Source organism: Mirounga angustirostris, unplaced genomic scaffold (assembly GCF_029215605.1).
Source record: "Mirounga angustirostris isolate CCGP_5_RB_7025 unplaced genomic scaffold, mMirAng1.0.hap1 SCAF_2, whole genome shotgun sequence".
Classification (NCBI taxonomy): domain Eukaryota; kingdom Metazoa; phylum Chordata; class Mammalia; order Carnivora; family Phocidae; genus Mirounga; species Mirounga angustirostris.
In genome coordinates this window covers 58,507,947-58,532,745 of record NW_026991710.1, presented here as the reverse complement: position 1 = coordinate 58,532,745, position 24,799 = coordinate 58,507,947, and the positions used below count along the sequence as shown (strand labels likewise).

The following is a 24,799-nucleotide window of genomic DNA, read 5'->3' as shown; positions in this document are numbered from 1 at the left end:
TGTTTAAGAATTGCAAGTTTTGGGGCACCTGGGTGGCTTAGTCGGTTAAACATCTGCCCCCAACTCAGGTCTTGATCTCAGGGTCCCAGGATTGAGCCCCATCTTGAGCTCTCTGCTCAGCGGGGAGTCTGCTTCTCCCTCTGCCCCTCCCCCTGCTTGTGCTTCTCTCTCTCTCTCTCTCTCTCTCTCTCATATAAATAAAATCTTAAAAAAAAAAAGAATTGCAAGATTTTCAAGACTGAGGTGAGTTTTAAGAAAGGAGAGGCTCTCACCCTGCCAAGTACACATGCTACTACATCTCCTTCACAGCACGTCTGATGCAGATTTTTAGTATCCACGGCCAGCCTGGCAATTTCAGAAAAGTCAGCTTTGGGTTGTTTTTTAGTCAGCAGAACCAATTCCCTGAAAGAAAAATAAGTACATCTTAAACCGTATTTTGAATTCAATCCCTTCTAAAATTAGTTCTAGTTCATTGAGTAACCAAAATAATAGAAACACATTTGCAAATGTAGGAGGAAGAGAGTATATTTTAAATGCCTTCCATTTCTTCCACGATAGCACTCAGAGCCACACAAAGATCTAAATCACAAAACAAACACCATTCAATTCATAATCATGCAAAATATAGTCATTTTCATCATTGAAATGATCACTTAAGAAGCTGAGTTGCTTAGACGGATAATTTGGAAATTTATCTGACCTGACTTTCCAAGTAAAATTCTTCATCATAAAGACAATAATTCTAAGAGTCTTGGGTCTCCCTTGCTTCTCCCGTTGACAACTGAGCAACATCCCCAAAATGTCTCTGGCAATCGGGAAAATGGGCCTGCCTTATAAAGAGAACTAAGCTTCCATCCAGCCCAATGCTGTCCCAGATTAGGCAAGAAGGTGATATAAGGAAGGATACATCCCTTCACAGGTAAACTTGGACAGAAATACAATCTGGGCCAGGAAAGAGGCACACTGAGTAAGATCAAATTCTCCTCACCCCACACTCTTCCATCCCCACCCACAAAACACCACTAGATTTTTCTGTTCTGCAGGACACTAGAGCGAAAATCTTTCCTATCTTCCCAGAGAAAAGAATACATTTTGTCTGCCAGGTTTTATCAGGCAGAACAATTAAGAGCCTGTGGAACAATTAAGAGCCTGCATCTTCATGTATAGAATCTTTTGTGCACTAAGGCAGAGATAAGGGGTCTGAGCAGATGGAAGAAACTGAGGCAGGAGACAGTGGATAGAGATGAGGATTGTGTAGTTTCAAGCCCAGCTCTATGTGCCCTATTGAATAGGCAAGTAGCATAGCTGTAGAGAAAGGAACCAGGTTTGCATTGAGAGACATTATTAAATGAAAAAAAAAAACGATTGTCAAATGAGTTTGATCAAATGGGGTGATCCAACAGCAACAGAGTTCACATATGTCAATCAGTAACTTACACTGCTTTGGCTACTTTGTGGTTGAATTTAATCCCAATTTCACATAAATGGTGATGCCTCAAAGATATTTCTCTAACGTATTTTCTGATGGGTTCTAGCTGTAAGTAGAAAAACACTCATCAAAGAAATGTGTCTGTAACAGCAAAAGTCCCTCTTGTCGTTAGTAAACGAGAAAGTAAAGTAAAAGTTGTTTATCTCCTCAAAATTAGAAAGTCCTTATTGTCTTATTTAAAAGAGACCAAATGCAAAAGCACAATGTGGTTTGTTTGTTGGTTTGTTTGTTTTATAAAATAGCATCTTACTTCCCAGAGATCACTTGTTCTAGAACCTCAAACATTTGGAATAAAAAGAAGACATGAAATTGAGCAACCAAAAATCCAGAGAGCCACAAGAATAAATTTCAATAATGTCTTACAGTTGTATTTTGTTTTTATCAAGTTACTAGCTCTGTCATCTTGGACATGTCTCCTGCTTATCTAGAATATATGCTCCAGTTTGGCAATATACATTAATGAAGCCCCCCCCCAAATATGTTCATAATTTTTAAACCAGGATTTTTACTTTGGAAACTATCGCAAATAAATTCTTCTACATAAAAAAAAAAACACAACTATTAAAAAAGAAGAACATGCATGTTTTGTTACAATGGCAACATTTTAGAGACAAATAAAATGTCTCAACAGCAGAGTGATGGTAAAATAAATAATGGCACAGGGGCGCCTGGGTGGCTCAGTCGTTAAGCGTCTGCCTTCGGCTCGGGTCATGGTCCCAGGGTCCTGGGATCGAGCCCCACATCGGGCTCCCTGCTCAGCGGGAAGCCTGCTTCTCCCTCTCCCACTCCCCCTGCTTGTGTTCCCTCTCTCGCTGTGTCTCTCTCTGTCAAATAAATAAACAAAATCTTTAAAATAAATAAATAAATAAACAAATAAATAAATAAATAAATAAATAATGGCACATTAATTTTGACAAAATGTATACTTCTAATAAAAAGTAGATATATTTAAATCTCGAATCAAAACTAGATATTCAGTGTGATCACAACAATGTACAAAATAAAATCTGTGAATAGAAAAATGAATAAAAGGAAATACACTAAAATTGGTATCTCTGTGTGCTGGGAATATTAGTAATATTTTAACGTTTCAGAACAGCTCTATATTTTCACTTAAAACATTATAATGACCATAGATTATTTTTACTTTGGCTAACTATACCTTACAGTGCTATTTTTAAGAACAAGTTAAAAAATATATACAAAGGCAATATTCAAACCATAAAACTAGCACAATAATTATAATTTAATTTAGTAATTATTATTAAATTTAACTAATTATATTTTATAATTAATTATAAATGTAATTACTGCTTTAATCTTTATTTTGTTGTAGTATACTCATTTAAAATCTAGTATAAACAAGCTTGTCTACTTCTTCAAGAGTCTCTGAAGACTTAACTCATAAACCACATTCTCTAATCATAAACACAATTTTTATACACTTGGTTATGTCATTTTCTCTGAGGAATAAGCAAGAACCACTAGGAATGGATATCCTGGAAGCAGCAATACTGTAAAGATCATAAAGTGGGGTAGAAGAGGGAAGAACTCTTGGCTAACTTTATAGGGGCATGTTATACATTAAGGAAAATTCTCCACTGAGAAGTGTTAAGATTAAGAAAACTTAAAAGAGTAAGCACAAGTTACTTTAAAAAAAAAGCTTAACCTCCACAAAAAAGTTCATTCTTTAGAAATGTGAAGTAATGAGATATAAGTCTGCATGATCATTTGTTTTTCTGTTTTTCATTAATACAAACCTAAAAGGAGAAAAAGACTGTCCTGCTTAGGAACTCAGAATTGACTTCTGAAAAAGACACTAGGGGACAAATAGAGAGGGAGGTAATATATTAAAGCTCTCTATGATAATGATAATATCTTTAATGATAATAGCAATAATTATTGAGTACTGAGCATGTGCCAGAAACTCTCTAGACACATTATTTAATTTCTTATCTAAGGTAGATGATGAGGAGCTCGATAGGAAAAATAGGTTGAGAGGAATAGAGAAATAGGGGTTTTGAGGAATATGAGATAAATTTGCACTGAGAAGATCAAAGAAAAGAGTAAGAATAAAGTGGCACTGCATTTAGTCTTGAATTCATCAAAATGACTATCAAACTACTACTCATTTCAGTACAACCTTTGGAAAATCCATCTGGTGCCCTCTCTAGTAAAGATGGTCATTTTATGTTGATATTTGAAACCTTTAAGGAGATGCGTGAAAAGTACTTTTATCTTAGAACTAATCACTGATTTACATCTCTTCAATGAAAGAGAAAAGCCACATGGTTAAAATTAAGTGTGATAGATTGTATTTTCCAATGATGGCTGCAGCGATATCTTCTATCCCGGGCTCTTCTTACAGTGAGACCTTGACAATCTTCCCATCAAGAGGTACAGTATAGATACTCTCCTGTTGTTTTTTTTAAGATTTTATTTATTTATTTGAGAGAGAGAGTATGAGAGAGAGCACATGAGAGGGGTTAGGGTCAGAGGGAGAAGCAGACTCCCTGCCGAGCAGGGAGCGAGATGTGGGACTCGATCCAGGGACTCCAGGATCATGACCTGAGCCAAAGGCAGTCGCTTAACCAACTGAGCTACCCAGGTGCCCTATATACTCTCCTTTTTAAACCGGTGAGGTTTTATGGTGTTTCAACCAATAGTGTATGACAGAAGTAACTTCTGAGGCTAGCTCATAAAAAGGCCATACAACTTCTGCTTTAGCCACTAGAATATGCATTCTTGAAGACTTTGGCTATATGTAAGCAATCCAGCTGCCCTGAGGCTACCATGCTGTGGGCAATCCCAAACTAGCCAAGGCAGAGAGACCACGTGGAGAGACCCTGAGACTCTATGAGAAGAAAGCGATGTTGAGCTAGCCCCCAGGTGCTTCAGCTCCCCAGAGTTCTACCACAAGAAAGATCATGAGCCAGAACTGCCCAGATGAGCCCTTCCTGAACTCCTGACCCACAAAAATCATGAGAGATAATAATATAACTGTTGTTGGCTTGAGTCAATAAATTTTGATTTATTGTTTTGATATGCAACAATAGTAACTTGAATATTAAATACTTATGATGAAGTAATGTCTATGCTAAACCATACTTTTCAAATTGTAATAACAATATGAATTGCCTCAGTATCTTATTACAATGAAGTCTTATTTAGTAGATCTGGAGAAGAGCTTCAGATTCTGCATTTCCAATGAGCTGCCCGGTGATGCATATGCTGCTGGTCCACAGTCCACACTTTGCAGAGCAAGGCTCTAAATAACAGTTGACATATGAATATTTTACCTTTATCTGGAAGCATTCAGTTTTATTTTCTTCTTGGCAACATGACTGAATAGCTGTTTCATAGCAAGCAGACATGGTCAGAATAGTGGGTCCATACAAGAATGGATGCTTTTGAGACGTTTCATAAATGTACCTGTAATTTGGAAAATATGAGGTTGTGTTATTTAGAATTCAAGAACATGTGCCAACACTGTTTCTTCATCTAGTTTTGTTGACCTGAACTTCTAGAATTTCATGGTGAAAGAGATGAGGTAGCATGATACATAAACACATCACATGTTCACGTCACTCTGGACAGTTAGTCAGACATTCACTGAATGCTCATGAAATGACCAACTGTAACTTCCAGGCTGGTGGGGAAAGAAAAAGTAACTAAAACTTGTCATTTTTATATAAGAAGTATAAGATAGAAAGTTCAGTAGTCCAAACTGAATTGTAAATGCCAGATTGTACAGCTGGTGCAGGAGGATTAAATTTAGAATCTATTAGTGATGGGGGAGGAGTCTCTCAAGATCATCCAGAAGTTCTTTCTAGACTAGGAAAGTTAAGGCCATTGTCCTCCAAGATATGCCCCTCAATATTTTGATTTGTTACTAAGTCCCCTGTCTTTATTTCCCTCTCTAGTTCATTCATTCCTCACCCTCGAAGACCTGGGGCATCACCTCTGCCTTTCAGTTGTAATACATATCTCCTCCTATTTTTGCAAAGCTTGCTCAAAAGACCCCACAGACACACATGCAAAAATATTCAACAAGATGACATTACAGGCAAAAACTGGCTCAATGCTCACACAAATCCATTTTCTTTTCCTGTGCGCACAGGGAGACTCCTTTTCCAGGCTCCCTTGCAGTTAGGTTGAGAACATGTAACTGAGTTCTGGATGATGAAATATGAATGAATATGCTCCACACCACTTTGAGGTGTGGCTGTTAATGTCTCAGCACAGTTCTCTGCTCTCTTTTTCTGTTTCACAGTGACCTGGGAAACACATGCTTCAGATAATAAAGAGATGGAAACATCTTGCATTCCCGAGTTACCCCTTGGAGAATTCTCAGGAGCTGAGGCAAGTTAGAGAGAGATGAGCTGCCAAGTGTCAGAGTAGCCAACTAAAACAAAATAAAAGTAACACTCAAGACTTTAATCATTTATTGGGATAGTTTGAGCAAGAGGTTGAACTGGAGAAAGGGCTGACTCCCCAACCTCTCCCCCTGTCCACTTTCCCTCCATGATCCCATACCATTACCAGCCGAGGATCAGGTAGAGCACCACAGACTTGGGGATGGCTTTCTCCTGCGGGATTCCCAAACAAAAGGCTCCTGTGGTTTTAAGGACCCTGGGGCAGGGGGGAAGGGGAGGGAAAAGGACTGGGAGTGGGAAAGCCCTGAGTGCTGAGCCAAAGTGCACCGAAGTCTGTCCAAGTTTCTCCCTCCATCCCCCCAGTGAGGAAGTCACAGCAGGGCTGGGCTAGGAATGAAACTATGCACAAAAACATGGCTGGTATGGGGGGAGGAAGGAACCCAGCCCGTGACTACAGCTCCTTCAGAGACTGAAATGTGTTTTGTCCCAGTCCGGTGTGGGAAGGGCAGCTTGCCCCTCTGAGGCCTGTGATCCATAATTGCCTACTGTCAGGCCTGAAAAAAAAAAAAAATCATGCCCAGGATTCAACTAGGAGCCAGAGAGAGCCAAAGAGAACCACCCAATTTAGACTGTGATATGAAAAAGAAATAAATCTTTACTGAATCCAGCCAATATTTAGGATTTTAGGATTTATTTATAAATTTAGGATTTCCTTGTGACCACAGCACAGCTTAGTCCATCCTGATTATTATAGTACTATCCTTAATGCAAGTTTATGATGTAATATCTGTAAAGTAGGCCAATATCACCAGAAAAATGGTGACACCAGAAAACCAGGTTTTCAACATTGAAAGGAAAGGATAATGGAGGAAGTGATAGAAAGAATAGGGACTTGGTTCATGTTTTAACTTGCCCCCACCCCAAGTTCCTTGGATAATACATAAATCTGTATGCCTGCTCCTTTGGAATCTAACTTCAAGTCCTTTGGGGATCCCAGAGAAGAATACAGCTGCAGAAACCGCTGAAGTCAAATGAAAAATTTCTACTGTTGCCTTCCCTGGAATGATTGAAAAAGCAATTATATCTCATGACAAATAGCCAAGGAAATGCTTAACATATTTTAATAGAAATTCCTGAGTGCTACAGAGTCTAAAAGACAAAATCCCACCCAAGAAGGTGGCTAGAGTTTCTGGGGTCAGGGACTATATCCATATGTGACTTCATCAGAAGACTATTTCTTGCTGCTCTCTGACCAGATAGGGAAGAGTGGTGCCATAACAGAAGACAAGAGATTCGCAGGAGACCTGAAGCACTAACCAAACATCAACAGAGACCTTATCTAACAACTGGTGTGTAGCAATCCTGTGGTAACATTTCCTTTTGGTTAAAAGTACAAAATCTTTCTTGTGGGTGGATGGCCGAGGTGGTAACCATCAGAGTTGTTTACCAGAAATTTCCAGATCCCCTCCTTTCAGGCAAATGGTAGGATTGTGCATTCCCACCCCCTCTGAGGTGACGTATGACAATGGGACTTGCTGGTTAATGATGTGTGAGAAGAAATGATGAGTGTTGCTTCTAAACAAGCTTAAGAAGCAATGCATGATTTACTATCATCCCCTTCCCTTGCCATAGCAATCAAAGGAGCAAGTGTTGAGATGGTGTCTTTGTCAACCTAGGTCCCTAAGTGACTATGATAAGCAGACCTCCTACCAATCTACATTGGACAGATAGCATGAGTGGGAAAAAAAACAAAAACAAAACACCTTTTATTATATTGAGATGCTGAAAATTAGAGATTATTTGCTACCAAACTAAAGTTAACTTATCCTGGGATTATTACTTTTGCTTTTTAAAAACGTATAAAAGAAAAAAAATCATCCACAAACCATGGAGGGAGAAAAATAGGCCAAATAATTGAACTGAACATTATTCATTAGCAAGACTTAAAAAAGTCTGTCTGCACTTCCCCCCAAAAAACCCTCCTCATTCTCCCCAAGGGGCCCCAAACCCCTGGAAGTTTAGTCAATAGGCTTCTATCAGCAGAGTTTCTCAAGCCCAACTTGTAGAAACAGGACAGACAAGCAGAACTGATATTATCAACATACACATGCCTCCCAACATAAGGCAAAATTTTTGGTCAATATGAAATTTCACCAAAGCCATTCAATACCTCTGCTCTTTATTGTGTATGCTGAATTAAGGGTTTATTTTTGTGCTACAGTAACAGTTCCCTTAGAAGATACTCAATATGAACCAATCTAATTTCAAATCTCCAAAGTTTAACTTAGTATAAGGAAAAGCTTTCTAATAATTAGAGCCATTTAAAAAATGGAATGTCCCTATTGTAAGGTAACATAGGGTCAAGCTTGATTGGAAGTCAGGTTCTATCGTCAGACTTACCATAGAAGCTTACAATAATTAAAACTGCTATTGAAAATTCCTTAGATAATCCAAAGGCACAATAACTATGGTTTTGTGTATTTGTAGACTACGCTATATTGTGAAAAATCTGAAAGAGCTGACTTTTCCAGCCAGCTCTGATGTATGTTACTGTTTCCTTGGTTGAGAATTAAATGAAGTTGTTGCTTTATAAGTATGAGACAAATAATTAGAAAATTATTTTTCCTTGAATAATTATAGTTGTCTGCACATAAGTTAAGATTAGCATTTAAAATAATTCCTTAATATTGACTTCATTGTAAATATTCAAGAAGAGATTAGATTCACTGCATGAGTATTGGTTAGATTTTGTAATCTCTGAATATTCAACCCAAACTTGATTTTATAATTCTCTCTTAGAGTGGAAGCACGATAGTAAATAGGTAGCTGGGTCCTATTTTGGTTCCCATTTGGTTGCCCCTGATGTCAGACAAGTTGGAACCTGCCCAGTCCTCATCCCTTAGTCCTTTCTTTTCCCCCCTTCTTTTTTAAGATTTATTTATTTATTTGAGAGAGAGCACGCATGCACACACACGCATGCAAGCAGTGGGGAGGGGCAGAGTCTTAAGCAGACTCCACCCTGACCGCAGAGCCCGAGGCAGGGCTCGATCTCGAGACCCTGAGATCATGACCTGAGCTGAAACCAAGAGTTGGACACTTAACCGACTAACCACCAGGCACCCCAGTCCTTTCTACCTAAGTGGCTAGGGCCAATTAATTTCTTTTTGAAGGCTCAGTAATGTCGGGGGCAATTCTGCCCCCACATGGGTGAATTAAAGGAGTTTACATTATTCAACATCAAGTCACCCTGTCTGCTCATTCATCTCTGGTCTGAAGTTTCATGTCTAAAATCTGAAATCAAATCACTACCATCCTCCTTACCCTCTAGAACCAGCAATCAGGTCATTGCCTTATTCCCGTTGTCTGAGCCTGTCTTGATAAGATGGCTAGAATTGCATTCCTTGAGAACTAAAGTTTTTTGTTTCTCTTATCATTTCTACCTCTCTAGGCATTGGTTTCCAAGCCACTTGCTCACACCCCTTTACAAATAGACCTCTATGCTCACTAGAAAACAAAATAGGAGCTTGCCTACCCATTTGCTATAATGCTGTCCACTCCAGGTGGGAATTATAGAATCAGATTTTATGAGTAGAAAACTCATCTCTGTCTAATCTGCAATTGTCACTTATTCTTAGGTTCCCAATGACAGGCTCTCTCCATGCCCATCAGATACCCTCTCTGCTATCCCTTGATGAATCTCCCAAATGCCAGCCCCTTGTCAGACCTATTACCTGCTCTCTGTCCCCAGTACTCCGTTTATTATGCTCTGCCTACTTGCTGTGCCTTTCAACATCATTTGCTACTGGTCTGACTAATCTAACCATTAAGGAAATGGGTCCTTTATATTGCCCTCGTAAAAATTATTTTTAAATTTTTTTTGTCCTAGTCATTTTTAATGTTTCTACAAACAGACATTTTCATGCCCTGTCAGGTTTACTGAGATTGTAATTGTCATTCTGAGGGAGAAAAATATACATTGTAGGTCAAATTTTTACCTTAATTCATGTAATAAAGGATTGTGTTCTCGGAGGCCCATATTTATATAAAAGATCAGTCTTCAAAATTGGAAAACACTCTTCTTCAGAGAGTATGGCAAGGAGAAATGACTTACCTCTCCTTCACTGACACTTGATTCACTTTGTCCATCTCACAGATCTGCTCAGGATTTGGAATTTGGAATATGTCACTGTAATCTGCATCATCTTTTTTGTATAATAGGAAGCACTTGAGTCTTGCTTTGTTATTTATATTGCAACAGTCAGAAAACTTCTGTTTGTCAGCCTTTCCTTGGTTATTACAAATGTGCTCTAGGAAGGTAGTCATCTGCAGGAGGAAATAATAATTTAAAGGGGAAGCATGTGTGATCTACATTCCTAGGAAAGTTAAAGAATTATTACCAAGAAAAGGCCACTGAGCATATGATCTTACACTCTGTATTTAATAATCCCTGGACATAGCTCTTTTGAGCAAAAGTTTTTTAGGTTTTTAAGTCTAAATTCCCACATGCTAGACATGGACCAAATGGAACTTATCACTCTCTCCTTTCCAAAATAATTGTGATTTCAAATTCATTTTCATACAGTTGTTAAGAGGTATTAAACATAAGCCAAAATTCCAGAGCCTAATGAAATCAGGGTAATTTTTGTAACTATCCACCAAGAAATAAATGTCATTTGCTTCCCCTGCTTCCTAATTGTTTTTAGTTTGGTTTCCATGGGAAGTTATTTTAAGAATTGAACTCTGAGGCAGTGTGTATTCAGTGTCAAATGTTCAAATGAAAATGTAATAATTCAGTTAGTTTTCAAATACCTTTGAGTGGCAGTAAATGTGTGGGATGCTGTAAACTGCAAACAACATACATATCCAGATTTAGGGGATAAAGGTGGGGAAAAAAGGCCATCTTTTGAAGTAGAAATAAGAAGGAGTCACTATAAAATAAGTGAGACTAGTGACTGGCAGAAGCACTTCATTTCCAGTGTCTTTGTAGGGATGCCTGGGTGGTGCAGTCAATTAAGCAGCTGACTCTGGATTTTGGCTCAGGTCATGATCTCAGAGTCCTGGGATCGAGCCCCACATAGGACTCCACGCTCAGCAGGGAATCTTCTAGAGGATTCTGTCTCCCTCTATCTCTTCCCCTTCCCCAACTCTCTCTCTAAAATAAATAAATAGATCCTCTAAAAAAATAAGATAAAATAAATAAAATGTGTTTCTAATTAGACTGATGGTTTTTCTATGTCTACTAAGAGTCTAGTAAGAGATAGGTTTTAGCCCCAAGAAGATGGAATAATAAAAAAAAAAATTACCAGTAGAGAAGAAAACTGTTGATTTGTAGTTCAAAATATTTGGCACGAGACAAGTGATCCAAAACATATGTAGATTGTACAAATATGTTAGTGTTCATCAAGAATTTGCTCATCATAAGATAGACACACTTTATGAGACAATAGTAATCCCCGAGATTTTCTACTAACTAGGAAAAAGAGCCCACAATAATATTCACTTCTTTCTTCCTTTTCATATACTCTTAAAAACTTTTTAAAATTAGTACTTTGATTTCCCAGGAACATTTATATGATGATGTCAGATAATAGTATTCCAGTGGGAGAGGCGGAGCAACCAGCCAAAATGAACAAATTGGCCTCTACATTATAATTCATTCTCTTGAGCATTTGGTTCTCTGAGTCTGATCTCCCAGAGATGAAATGAAGAACTGTAGGCTTAAAAACCTACAAAGGTTGTATTTTGAGTGTGATTGATATACATATTGTTGCCTTAAAATCCCCTACTTAATTCTTCAACATTCCACTTCATAACAACACCTTTTGGTTGGAATTTTAGTTTAAATAAGAGAGAGAAAGGAAAACATGATTCACCTACCAATTGGTGAGAGCATTCTGACGGTGACTCATGTGCCTTGAGGATCTTGCACTTCTCCGCAAGATCTACCAACTCTTCAACTATGGTTTGTACTTCTTCATAAGTTAATTTCTGAAGAAACTGAGCAACCATAATCCTGGCGCTGAAACATAACACTTGTGAGAGTGTTAAAGATAAAATCGAACTTTTCCTCCATCATTGTTAGATCACTGCCCCCTCCCCATTCCAAAATGATTGTGATTTCAAATTTCAGAGGGGAGAATGTTGATAACAAAACTCACATGTCTCTTAAGTTCTCCTGCAGATAATTTGGGCTATTAATATGGCGCAAGGCTGAAAAAAATGAGATTTTGTTTGCATAAGAGGATATTTTCAAAATTGAAATCTCCCTTTATAATTCTGAAATCCGTATTTATTCACTTATAAATTTTCAGATCTTTTTTATTTGCCACCAAAAATTAAAACAAATTTTACCAGACTATATCTTCACTTGTGTTTAAACTACATTCTGTGAATGACTTATTTCTATTCAAATATATTGTGTACTTAACATCTGTCATTAGCCCACAGATAAGTTGCATGTACTTGTGTTGACACACCTGAATTAATTAACATGATTTGGTTATTTAACTCTTTATATTAGAAGTTACTAGCATATCCAAGGGATACTAAGAAAATTAAAGTTTAACATTGGGAGCAGATGTATAAACATTAGCACTTTGCCAGGCTTCATTTGGCAAAGACAATATCTCACCCATTTTGGATTTACTCATCAACTTTATTTTTTTTAACACCTCCACTCACCACACACACACACACACACACACACACACACACACACGTTATCTATTGAAAACAATATCTTCTTATACTAACAGCTTCCAAAGAGCTGAGCCTCTTTCTGTTAAATAAAGAAACTATTATCATCTCTAATACGGGGAAAGGCTTTGGAGTCAGTTACTCTGAGTTCAATTTCTAGCTCTGATACTGAATGTGGCCTTGGGAAAATAGCTTAAGCTCTCAAAGTTTCTGTTTCTCTACCTAGAAAAAATAAATAAACTCTACCACATTGGATAGTTGTTAGGATTAAATGGAAACATACGTGTGTAGCGCCGAGCACAGCACCTAGCACAGAATAGGTACTGAAGAATGTAGCTCATAATATTATTCCTGCTACTATAAACACAGTTGCTTTATCCAAAATCATTTACCCAATTTCAAACACAAGTTTGAAATGTATCTTTCCCTCACCTAGAGTGGAAGTAAGGCTAAAACGAGATCTTCCTGTGTGTGTTGCCTCAATATATTAGCTCTCTTTCTGCATCCCTTCCACAAATTAATTTCTAGCAATTTCCAATGACTCTGTTGACAATGATGAGCCCTGAGGAAGATAAGCCTTTCCTTATATTTTAGTAGATATTTTAGTAGTCATCATGCCTTATGTCCTGGCACATGGGATGTATAGATTGTAAATAGGATCCCTACCTGCAGCTAGTAAACTTCTCTGAAGAGTTTGACATTGAACGTAGCTGAAGAAAACAAGAAAACATATGGGTCTAAGAGTCTTCATTGTTCCAGATGAACCTTTAAAGAAGGTGCTCTATCATCTGAAAGAAATGAAGAATCCTTTTTATACTCTTTTCAAGGAATTACTATTAATAATTAACCTTTTCCTAGTGAATATTTTTTCTAGGCCAGTACGACCCTGATAAAATTGAAGAAATTCATGACAATGGAGAAATATTGCTAATGGATGGCATTCATTAATGAATACTGGATTTTAAAATGAGTCATGTCAATCTACTTGTTTTTTTTTTTCAAGATTATACCATGTAGGCCTTGTAGTAATCAATAAGCACCTTTGGTACAGATCTCATTTCCTGGGAATGCCTGTTGACACGAACAAAGTTCTGAAGTGGCAGGAGGGAAGGTAAACATGTACTACCACAAATTCAAATAAATGGCTAAAGCCCTGGTTCCAGTGCTGGGCACATTTTCAAGTCCCTGGGGGTGGGGGGGGGTGCATAGGCCTTGGGAGCAAACCCAAGGAAATGGGACCTAACTTACTGAGTGTTTATTGTGAGGCTGGTGCTTTATATGACTATTTTTAGACAACAATATTCTTATTTCTTGAATAAGAAATTAAGATTCAGGATCATATAGGCCTGCCCACCATACTAGGTAGCCACCTAAAAGTGGCACCTGGAAGACTTGAGTTCTGGAAAAGACAAGGAACACATTGTGCAGTCTGTCGAAAGGCCATAAAGCTGCTGACAGCACTGGCAAGGGTGAACCGAGACAAGTGCATGGGCAGCCTCTTGGCCCAGTAGCTGTATGAGATTGAGAGCATCACGAAACTCAAAGGCAGACATGAGGATAATGTGGAGCTGCCGGACCAGCGAAGACATCAGGATGCAAATGTGCAGATGAAGCACACCCTGGTGCTGAAGGTGCTCTATGAGAAATGGGAGTTGATCATGAAATTGGGCCTTTTCATCTCTCAATTCAAGGAATGAACTTTTTCAATGACCCAGGACAGGCAACCAGGAATCACTTTCAAGTGCACGCAGCTCTTGAGGCTTATATCTGAGGCAGACCCAGAGGACCTGGATTTGCCTTGCCAGGTCAGGGCCTGCCCACAGGACTGAGAAGCCAGCCAAAAGCAGCACTTGGGAGCCTCAAGTTCTGGAGAGGCTTGGGAACACACCACGCAGCCTGTCTATAGGGTACAGGTGGAGGAGTCTGGACTGCTTTGCAAGGACGTAGCTTGTTGGGCTATGGGAATATCCTTCACTAAGAGACATCTGGAAGCCTTGACAAATCTGGACACCTTGCAAGGGCTGATTCCAGCATGCTGACCATGGTATCCTCAATGAGAGACAACTGGGAGTTGTGTTTGTTACAGTAGCCTGGGACTTCAGAAAGTAGGCAGACCTGAAGCACTTGGATCACCCTACCATGTTGGAAACAGGAAGAAACAGAAAATTTAAGCAGACCAGTTACCAGCAATGAAATTGAATCAGTAACCAAAACCTCCCAACAAACAGAAGTCTAGGGACAGATGGCTTCACAGGCAAATTCTACCAAACATTTAGAGAAGAATTAATACCTATTTGAAGCAGGAGAGCTAGGTTCTTGTTTCACAGAGTACAAGAATTAATCTCATGGACAAAGGAGAGTGAGCAAAGCAATAGAGTTTTAAGTAAGGATACAGAAAAAACTCTCAGGAGTGGGAGGGGTCCTGATAGGGTTGCCAATGTGGGCCTCCACTGACATTCTTTTATCTAAACATTACCTTAACATTCTTGTGACGTCTTGGTTTGAGTAAGGACTGGTGATAACATCTTTAAGAGCTTACTTCTACTTTGGGGTCTGGTTATTCTTTGTTGGTCACAGTGTGACTGCCATAAAAAGACCCCACCTCTGACGCCCAGGGCAGGGTGGTCTGGTTTGTTCCCTTATCTCTGATTTCACTGTGCCTCAGCATTTCTGGGATTTTTGGTGAGCCTATTTCTTCCTACCTAGCCACAACTGCTCCTTAGTCATATTCTCCTCAAACTACTCCAAAAAATAGAAGAGGAAGGAAAACTTCCAAAATCATTTTATGAGGCCAGCACTACCCTGATACTGTTACAGAACCTGGACTGGATCACCCGACAGAAGAACCAAGGGGCATTTGGAGATCTTGGAGGATAGGAGGTTTATTTAATGCTGGCGGGCTCAGAGAAGAGTGGTCTCCAAAGGTTGAGCCCCGAGCACAAAGGGGACAAATTTATACTCTTCTACTTCCACATACTTGGCACTTTTGGAGCGTGTGCGAAGCAGGGCAGGGAGAAGAACCCAGATTGGTGTGTGCAGGAAGCAGAGCAGGGAGAAGAACCTGGAAAAGCCCTGGGGCAAGGACTGGGACTCTCTCGCTGGCTCGGTCGGCCATCTTAGGACACAGATTTTCCTTATCATTCCTCCTTTTGATGCCCCTTTAAACACCTAGTTTAGAGGGCATCATTCTGTTTGACTCTGAGGGTTGACTGCTAGTCTTGGGACAAACATGGATTTAATCATAAACTTAACAGCACACCAGGTAGTAGAAGACCAGGACTGACTAGGGCCAGGAAAACCATGGTGAAATGTGCTCAGGAGTAGACAGCAGAGGGCCAGTAAAAGTAGGATCTATGACCTTAGGTAGAAGCCTTTGGGGGAAAGTCCAGTCAGGAGGGGCAACAGTGTAGAGTCCAACTCCCAAGATGAGGGAAATCACGCCGATGAGAGCCAGGGACCATGGTGAGCAGGTGTCCATCAGTCGGTGGGGTCACATCGAAGGTGAAGCCAGAGTGGGTTCGTGAAGTCTGGCCGGACCCTCCACTGGCACAGCTCCTCGTCCGAATGATAAGCTTTCTTCTTTCTTCCAGTCTTTGACCCAAACTGAGTCCCCTGTCTGGAAGTATACCTGAGACCCTAAGGAGATTGGGGCCCTCTCAAAGGTGTATTTTTGTCATTTATTTAGGGTGGCCCCCAGGGCCTGAAGCTGCTCCTTTATCCCTTTATCTCCAACCTGATGTACATTTCCTGGAAGGCTTCCCAAGCACAGGGGAGGTCATCCATATATTAATTCAAATGGGGAGAAACCTGATGACCTGGGCATGCAGCAAGCACGCAGGAGAGCTAGGGGTAGCAGATTAGGCCATGGGAGGTTAGTCTCCTCACAAAACTTTCCTAAGGTTCCCTTGAGGGTGAGATTCGTTCACTCTACTTTCCCTGAACTTTGGGGCCGGTAAGCGGTGTGGAGTCTCCAGGTGATGTTGAGAGATTTGGTCAAGACCTGTACAATGTCTGCCACAAATGCGGGTCCATTGTCATTACGGGTTGTTAATGGCATGCCGAACCGGGGCATGATCTCCCGCAAGGGGACTTTAGCTACTTCCTGGCTTTGCTCCGTCCTGGTCTGGAAGGCTTCGACCCACCCAGAGTATGTGCATACTATTACTAGGAGATATCTGAACCCCCTGCTCAGCTGCACATCTGTGAAGTCTACCTCTAGATCTTCAAAGGGGGTTGCTCCCATCCTCTGGACACCTGGAGGGGGCTGTGGTGCAGACCAAGCATTATTTTTAGCATGTTACACATCGTTCACTCGTTGCTCGGCATAGTGTTGGCAGCTGTAGTAGTGCTTCTTGAGAAGGGCCTCTAATGCAGTTTTTCCCAGATGAGTGAGTCGATGGTGTTCCTTGACTAGATGCCCTCCAGTTGCTGTTGGAACAAAGATGAGCCCATCTGGCATCATCCACCATCCCTTTTCAGTAAGGGTGGCCCACTCAGCCATGGCACATTCCTTTTCCTTTTTAGTGTAACTGGGCGGAGAGACTTCTTCCAGTGGTGTTAGGGCCATGGGGAGGGAAGGGGCTCTGTCCATGTCCTCACTGGCTGTGGTCTTGGCTGCCTTATCTGCCAGACGATTTCCCCGTGCTATGGGATCGTCTCCTTTCTGGTGTCCCTTACAGTGCAGGATTGCTACTTCCTCTGGAAGCCAGATGGCTTCGAGGAGTCTCAGTATCTCCTCCTTGTTCTTGATAGCTTTTCCTGCTGTGGTTAGGAGGTCCCTTTCCTTGTAGATGGCTCCATGTGTATGTACAGTAGCAAAGGCGTACAGAGAATCAGTATAGATGTTGACTCACTTGCCTTCACTGAGGGTGAGGGCTCGGACTAAGGTATATAATTCAGCCCTTAGAGCTGACCATCCAGGTGGTAATGCCTTAGCTTCTAGGACTTCAGTGGTTGTGGTTACTACATAACCCGCTTTCTGGGCACCCTCTTGTAGGTAACTGCTGCCATCACTGAAAAGCATGAGCTCTGGATTCTTTATGGCTTGATCCCGCAGATCTGGACAGCTCATGTAGACTTCATCAGTCACCTCGGAGCGGTCATGTCTTGTTCCCCCTCTTCCGTGGGGAGAAAGGTTGCTGGATTTAATGTCCTTACTGTTTCGAGGGTGACCCGCGGGTTTTCACAGAAGAGCCCTGGGTATTGTGCTAGCCAAGAGTTGGAAAGGAAGCAGTGTCCCTGTGCATTCATGAGGGACACAAATGCATGAGGGACCTTGAAGTTAAGTTCTTGCCCCAGGGTAAGTTTGTCCGCCTCCTTGACGAGTAGGACTGTGGCTGCCAGCGCCCTGAGGCATGGTGGCCATCCCGCTGCCACGAGATCTAGCTTCTTTGACAGGTAAGCAACTGGCCGTTGCCAGGGTCCAACAGTCTGGGTGAGTACCCTGAGAGCTATTTTTCCCTTTTCAGTTCAGGCAGGGTGTTCTCGATCTGGTCCCCCTAAGAGATCATAAAGAGGTCTTGCTATTGCCGAGAACCCAGGGATCCAGATGCTGCAGAATCCTGCAGCCCCCAGGAATTCTCGTAGGCCCCTTTTTGTCTGGGGCTGTGGCACGGAGATGATGATCCTTTTCCTCTATGGCCCTAGTTCTCTTTTCCCTTGGATGAGGAGAAAACCAAGGTATCGGACCTGTTGCTGGCAGATTTCTGCCTTCTTCCATGAGGCCTGATATCCCGAGTCTGACAGGAGCTGTAGGAGGGCCTTGGTGCCTTTGGTGCAGTCTTCTTAGGTGCCACTGGTGAGGAGGAGGTCATTCACACTTTTTTTTTTCCTGAGCCATTTAGGTGCCCCTGGGGGTTGCTTTTTAAACACACAGCTTCTGGGATATTACCCTCATCCCACCCATTTTGATTCAGTGGGTTTGCATAGGCCAGATAGTATTACACCCAGTGCTCATCACAACACGTGCCCTCTGTAATACCCATCACCTGGCTACCCCATCCCCCAAATAGTTGCCTTTTTAACAAGGTCCTCCCAGGTGACTCTTATAAAGGAGGTTTGGAAACAATGTCTAAGCCTTGCTGTTCAGAGTGCAGCCAGTGGACCAGCAGGATCTGTATCGCCTGGGGTATCTTGTTTAAATCGCCAATGACAACCCTACCCCAGACAGACAACCGGAATCTGCCTTTGTACAGTGTAGTAGCTTGGTTTTTGATCTGACCTCTTCTCTGTTTTCATTTTAGTAGGGTTCCTTCCTTGACTTCCTTGCCCCAGTCCTCTCCAGAAGAGCCAGTGTCCCCTGCCTCTCCCTACCTGAGACCTGTCCCATCCCTGGGGGATGCTTGCCCCAACCTCCCACCACCCAGAGACGACAGGGAAAGGTGCTCTGTAAAGCTTAAGAACCTAAACAGCAGGAGATCTTGCCTTGTTGGAGAAGGCCGACTTGACCCCCAGGTCCTATGACCTCCACAAATTCCAGACCCTCAGGCCTGTCTCATGATCTCAATTTTGATTGTTCCGCTTTGTCTCCATCAAGTGTTCTGAAGCATTTCACACATGACTGGGCTTAGGCAATTTGGCCAGACCTTTTCAGAGACCCCATCTCCTCTTGCCTTGGGTTCAGTTGGAGGCTAGTGTGTCCAGTGGGCTCAAAGGTTATCTGAGCCCTAAGTTTGGAGAGTACGTCTCGGCCCAGCTCCCGAGAGGGATGGGGCAATCAGACAGATAAAGGAATTCATGTCAGACCTTGTGGCCCCCGAGTTCACACTGGTGAGCCTGGCCAAAGGGCTGTTGTATCGCTCGCGTCCCAGTGGCCCTAAGGATGGTCGCAGTCCTTTTGCTGAAAGGGGCCACTGGGGAGATGACAACAGAGTGCTCAACCATAAAAGTCACTGGTTGACCCCCACCTTCATTCTGACCGTGGGCTCATGGGGGCCAAGGAGGAAAGAGCCCAGTCCGCCTCAGTCTGAGTCCATTCCCGCAAGGCCTATGAGGTCCTCCTCTTGGGGTTCTTCCTTGTAGCGGCTGGACATTTGTTTTTCCAATGCCCTTTCTCTTTACAGTAGGCACATTGATCCCTTGCCAAGGGGCTCTGGGCTTCCCCCCTTTTGGTGGTTGGGGTCTCCCCATCTTTGTGTTGTCCTTTTCTTTCAGGGCAGCGGCAAGGAGGCTGACTTGCTTTTTCATCTTTTTGTCAGCTTCCTGTTCGGCTGCAACCTCCCTGTTCATGTAGACCTTATTGGCCATCTCTATTAGTTGGATGATGTTCACCCTGTCAAAGCCCTCTAGTTTCTGAAGTTTTTTTCTGATGTCTGGAGCACCCTGAGCCATGAAGGAGGTGTTTACCATCTGTTGGCTTTCCTGTGCCTCGGGGTCAAATGGAGTGTATATCCTGTCTACCATGGCCTGTGGTTTCTCAGAGTAGGATGTTTACGGTTGAGGAGTTCAGTGGTGGAGAAGGGTTGATAATATATTATGGAAACGGCCGGGTTGGACCGACCCATCTTCATTGTCCCCCTCGGGTTCCCGCGTATCTCCTACCAGCATTTGGAGGGCACTTGCCCCTGGCCTGGGGTGCAACCTGGCTGCTGGTCCTGGAGAAAGTGGATCCTTTGAGCCTGGGAGTGCCAGTGAGACCTAGGACGGGGGAGGGTCTGGAGCTAAAGGGCCTGGTATAGATGATCTTGAGGGTATGTATGGTGGGGGCAAGTTCGGTTTGTCCTCAGGATCTCCGGCTAGAATTTGTGGAGACTGAGGTTTTTGTTGATTTTCTTTAGGTCACTTGGATGAGGTGATTAAGACCCTGGCCTGTCCCTGCCTATTGCAAGCGAATCGCGCCCTGGGGGAAGGGTCTGAGCAATTCCTAGCCAGAAGTCAATGTATGGAAACTGGTCAGGGTGTCCTGGTTCTCCTGTTAACAACTCGCCATACTCGATCCATCCAATGTCCCTTCTGAAGGCCACCCGACATCAAAGGTGGGCCATTCCAATTCACATAGGGTTCTCAATTTGCCAGGGTTCATCCTGACTCGATAGTCTCCCAAAAACCCCTTCTTGAAATTTTTGATCATGGTCTCTAGAACTGTAGGTTTACTCTGCCCTGACCCCATGGTGATGTCCCTGTGTGCGGTGGCACAGAGACAGATCGGGGAGGGGGGGTGCCTCCTGATATGAGGGGACCAATCAGATACCCATCTGGCCATGTCCCGAAGGAGCTTAGGTGAGGCTTAGCCGTAGCGGTCTCAGCGTTGTGACTTACAATCGGAAACTATTCTGATGCTGCCATATACCGTATGCCGTTCACCATGGAATCACAGACGGGCCCACTCAGACTCTGTAGGCTTCTGGGGACCTTAAGGGTGCCCGCCCGTGGAGTCACAGAATCAGTCAGCTTGAGCAAGCCAGGTCGGACTGCACATCCACGCACACATTCACACTCCAGAAGTTATTATGTTCCCTCCCTGGGAATCCCTACCTGTGAGACCTCTAAGAGGTCTCTGGGAGGTGATCAGGCTCCCCTTCCACCCCAATGGGGGTGGGCCTGTCTGGGTCCTGGGGCCCCAGGCCTTACTGGAATCTGACATCAGATTTCTTTTTGTTATCTGATGGCTGTGGCTAGGACTTCCAGTACTGTGTTGAATAAAAGTGGTGAGAGTGGACATCCTTGTCTTGTCCCTGACCTTAGGGGAAAAGCTCTCAGTTTTTCCCCATTGAATATTGTGTTCACTGTGGGTTTTTCATATAAGGCCTTTATTATAATGAGGTATGTTCCCTATAAACCTACTTTGTTGAGGGATTTTATCATGAATGGATCCTCTACTTTGTCAAATGCTTTTTCTGCATCTATTGAAATGATCATATGGTTTTTTATCCTTTCTCTTGTTAATGTGATGTATCATGTTGATTGATTTGCAAATATTGAACCACTCTGGTGTCCTGGGAATAAATCCCACTTGATTTGGTGTATGATTTTTTAAATGTATTGTTTAATTTGGTTTGCTAGTATTTTGTTGATGATTTTGGTATCTATGTTCATCAGAGATATTGGCCTATAGTTCTCTTTTTTTGTGGTGTCTTTCTCTGGTTTTGGTATTGATAAGGAAAATCTGTGTCCTAAGATGGCCAACCAAGCCAGCAAGAGAGAGTCCCAGTCCTTGCCCTAGGGCTCTTCCAGGTTCTTCTCTCTGCTCTGCTTCCCGCGTGCACCAATCTGGGTTCTTCTCCCTGCCCCACTTCGCGCACACACCAACGCGCCAAAAGTGCCAGTGTGCAGAAGGAGAAGTGTATAAATTGCCTCCTTTGTTTGTGCTCAGGGCTCAGACCTTTGGAGATCACTCTTCTCTGAGCCCACAGGTGTTAAATAAACTTCCTATCCTCCAAGATCTCTGAGTACCGCTTGTTTCTTCTGTCAGGCGATCCAGTCCAGGTGCCATAACATTTGGTTCCCTCACCAGAAAACCCAACCACACTGGCCCATTGTTGCCACCGGTTTGGGGGCAACGGAGGGGTGGTGACGGTAGGAGGGATCATAACAGAGAAGGCGCGCCTTGCGTAATTTTCAGCAGTCTCCCACCCTGGTTGCCTAGGGCTGGCCCCATTCCGCTGTTCCCACCAGACTGGAGGAAACTTGGCAGGAGAGGACCTGGTCCCAAATTGGTAAGAAAGAAGTTAAATTTTCACTATTTGCAGATGACATGCTACTATATATAGAAAACCCTAAAGACTATACCAAAAAACTATAGAACTGACAAATGAATTCCATAAAGTCACAGGATGCAAAATCAATGTATAGAATTCTATTGAATTTCTGTACATTAATAATGAAACAGAAGAAAGATAAATTAAGAAAACAATCTTATTTACAACTGCACCAAAAATAATAAAATACCTAGAGTAAACTTAATCAACGAGGTAAAAGACCTGTACTCTGAAAACTATAAAACATTGATGAAACAAATGGAAGATGACACAAAGAAGTGGAAAGATGTTCCATGCTCATGGATTAGAAGAGCAAATATTGTTAAAATGTCTATACTACCTAAAGCAATCTATATATTTAAATCAATCCTTATTAAACAGCCTAAACAAGCCTAAAATTCGTATGAAACCATAAAAGACCCCGAATAGTCAAACCAATCTTGAAAAAGAAAAACAAACCTGGAGGTATCACAAGTCCTGATTTCAAGCTATACTACAAAGCTGTAGTAATCAAGACAGTATGGAACTGGCACAAAAATAGACACATAGATCAATGAAACATAATAGAAAACCCAGAAATAAACCCACAATTATGTGGTCAGTTGATCTTCTACAAAGGAGGAAAGCATATGCAATGGGAAAAGGAGTCTCTTCAACAAATGGTGTTGGGAAAACTGGACAGCTACATGCAAAAGAATGAAACTAGACCACTCTCTTACACTATACACAAAAATAAACTCAAAATGGATTAAAGACCCAAAAGTGAGATCTGAAACCATAAAAATCCTAGAAAAGAGCACAGGCAGTAAGTTCTCTGACATTGGCCATAGCAACATTTTTCTAGATATGTCTCCTGAGGCAAGGGAAATAAAAGCAAAAATAAACTACTGGGACTACATCAAAATAAAAAGCTTCTGCACAGTGAAGGAAACAATCAACAAAACTGAAAGGAAACATACTGAATGGGAGAAGACATTTGCAAATGACATATCTGAGAAAGGGTTAGTATCCAAAATATATAAAGAACTGATACAACTCAACAACCCAAAAAACAAATAGTCCAATTAAAAAATGGGCAGAAGACATAAACAGACATTTCTCTAAAGAAGACATCTGGCCAACAGACACATGTAATGATGCACAATATCACTTATCGTCAGGGAAATGAAAATCAAAACTATAATGAGATCTCATCTCACACATGTCAGAATGGTTAAAGTCAAAAACACAAGAAACAACATGTAATGGCGAGAATGTGGAGAAAAACAAACTCATACACTGTTGGTGGGAATGCAAACTGGTACAACCACTGTAGACAATGGTATGGAGGTTCCTCAAAAAATTAAAAATAGAACTACACTGTGATCCAGTAATCACACAACTGGGTGTTTATCCAAAAAATACAGAAACACTAATTCAGGGGGATAAATGCATCCCTCTGTTTATTGCAGCATTATTTACAATAGCCAAATTATGCCTGAGTGTCCATCAACTGATGAATGGATAAAGAAAAATGGTGTATATATACAATAGAATATTATTCAGCCATAAAAAAAGAATGAAATTTTGCTATATGGATGGAGCTAGAGAGTATAATGCTAAGCAAAGTAAGTCAGTCAGAGAAATACAAATACTGTATGATTTCACTCATGTGGAATTTAAGAAACAAAACAAACGAAGGGGAAAAAAAGAGGAGAGACAAACCAAGAAACAGGTTCCAGAGAACAAACTGATAGTTACCAGAGGTGAGGTGGGTGGGAGATGGGTGAAATAAGTGAAGGGGATTAAGAGTACACTTTCATGATGAGCCCTGGGTGATGTATGGAATTGTTGAATCACTGTATTGTATACCTGAAACTAATACAATACTGTATGTTCCCTATACTGGAATTAAAATAAAAAACTTAATTAAAAAATGCTCAATAACAACTACAGACTCAGGATCATGGAATTTGTTCATGGACTCACAGGTAGAAATTCAGGTTTGTCTGACTTTGGAGCCCATACCACCCAAGAGCTAGTGCTGAAAACGGAGGTGTCAACATTCTTGAGCTATTGTCACCTTTACCTAACACCCAGTTTGGGGGTCTAGGGGAGGAAAGAGGTACTTACTGATTAAATAAAAAGTCTAAGAAAATTGTAAAGTCCAAAAGTTTTGGGAATGGGAGATCACTGGTTACTACTTTAACAATTCGCATCCGGAGTTTCCTTATTTCTATACGGAGGATTTGGACCAGGTAATATTTAAGGCTGGCAGTCCATCACTTGATTGTGCTATGCATATATTCTTATTTCTGGTTTCCTAGGGAAAAAATATATATATATATTTATATATATATATTTATATTTATATTACTAGTGAGAAAGATATATCTTCCTGAAAAATAATGACAATTCTGTTCTTATTTAGGTTTGGGACACATTGGCTAATGATAAAGAATATGGATGAGGTGTGATGGAAAACTAGGATCAACAAAGGAAAAATTATCTTTGGCAGCTTTTCATCATCATTTTCAGGATCCTCTAAACAGTGCTAATGCTCA

At 41.5% G+C, this 24,799-nt stretch overlaps 1 long non-coding RNA gene across 1 annotated transcript; it reads right to left on the bottom strand.

Annotated features, from left to right (window-relative positions):
- Positions 1-274: 274 nt before the first annotated feature.
- On the bottom strand, positions 275-5,590 carry LOC135362957 (uncharacterized). Its single transcript, XR_010408488.1, has 3 exons — positions 5,579-5,590; positions 4,789-4,921; positions 275-402 (listed from the first exon to the last, which is right to left on the bottom strand). It is a non-coding gene; the product is annotated as an uncharacterized LOC135362957 (long non-coding RNA).
- Positions 5,591-24,799: the final 19,209 nt, after the last annotated feature.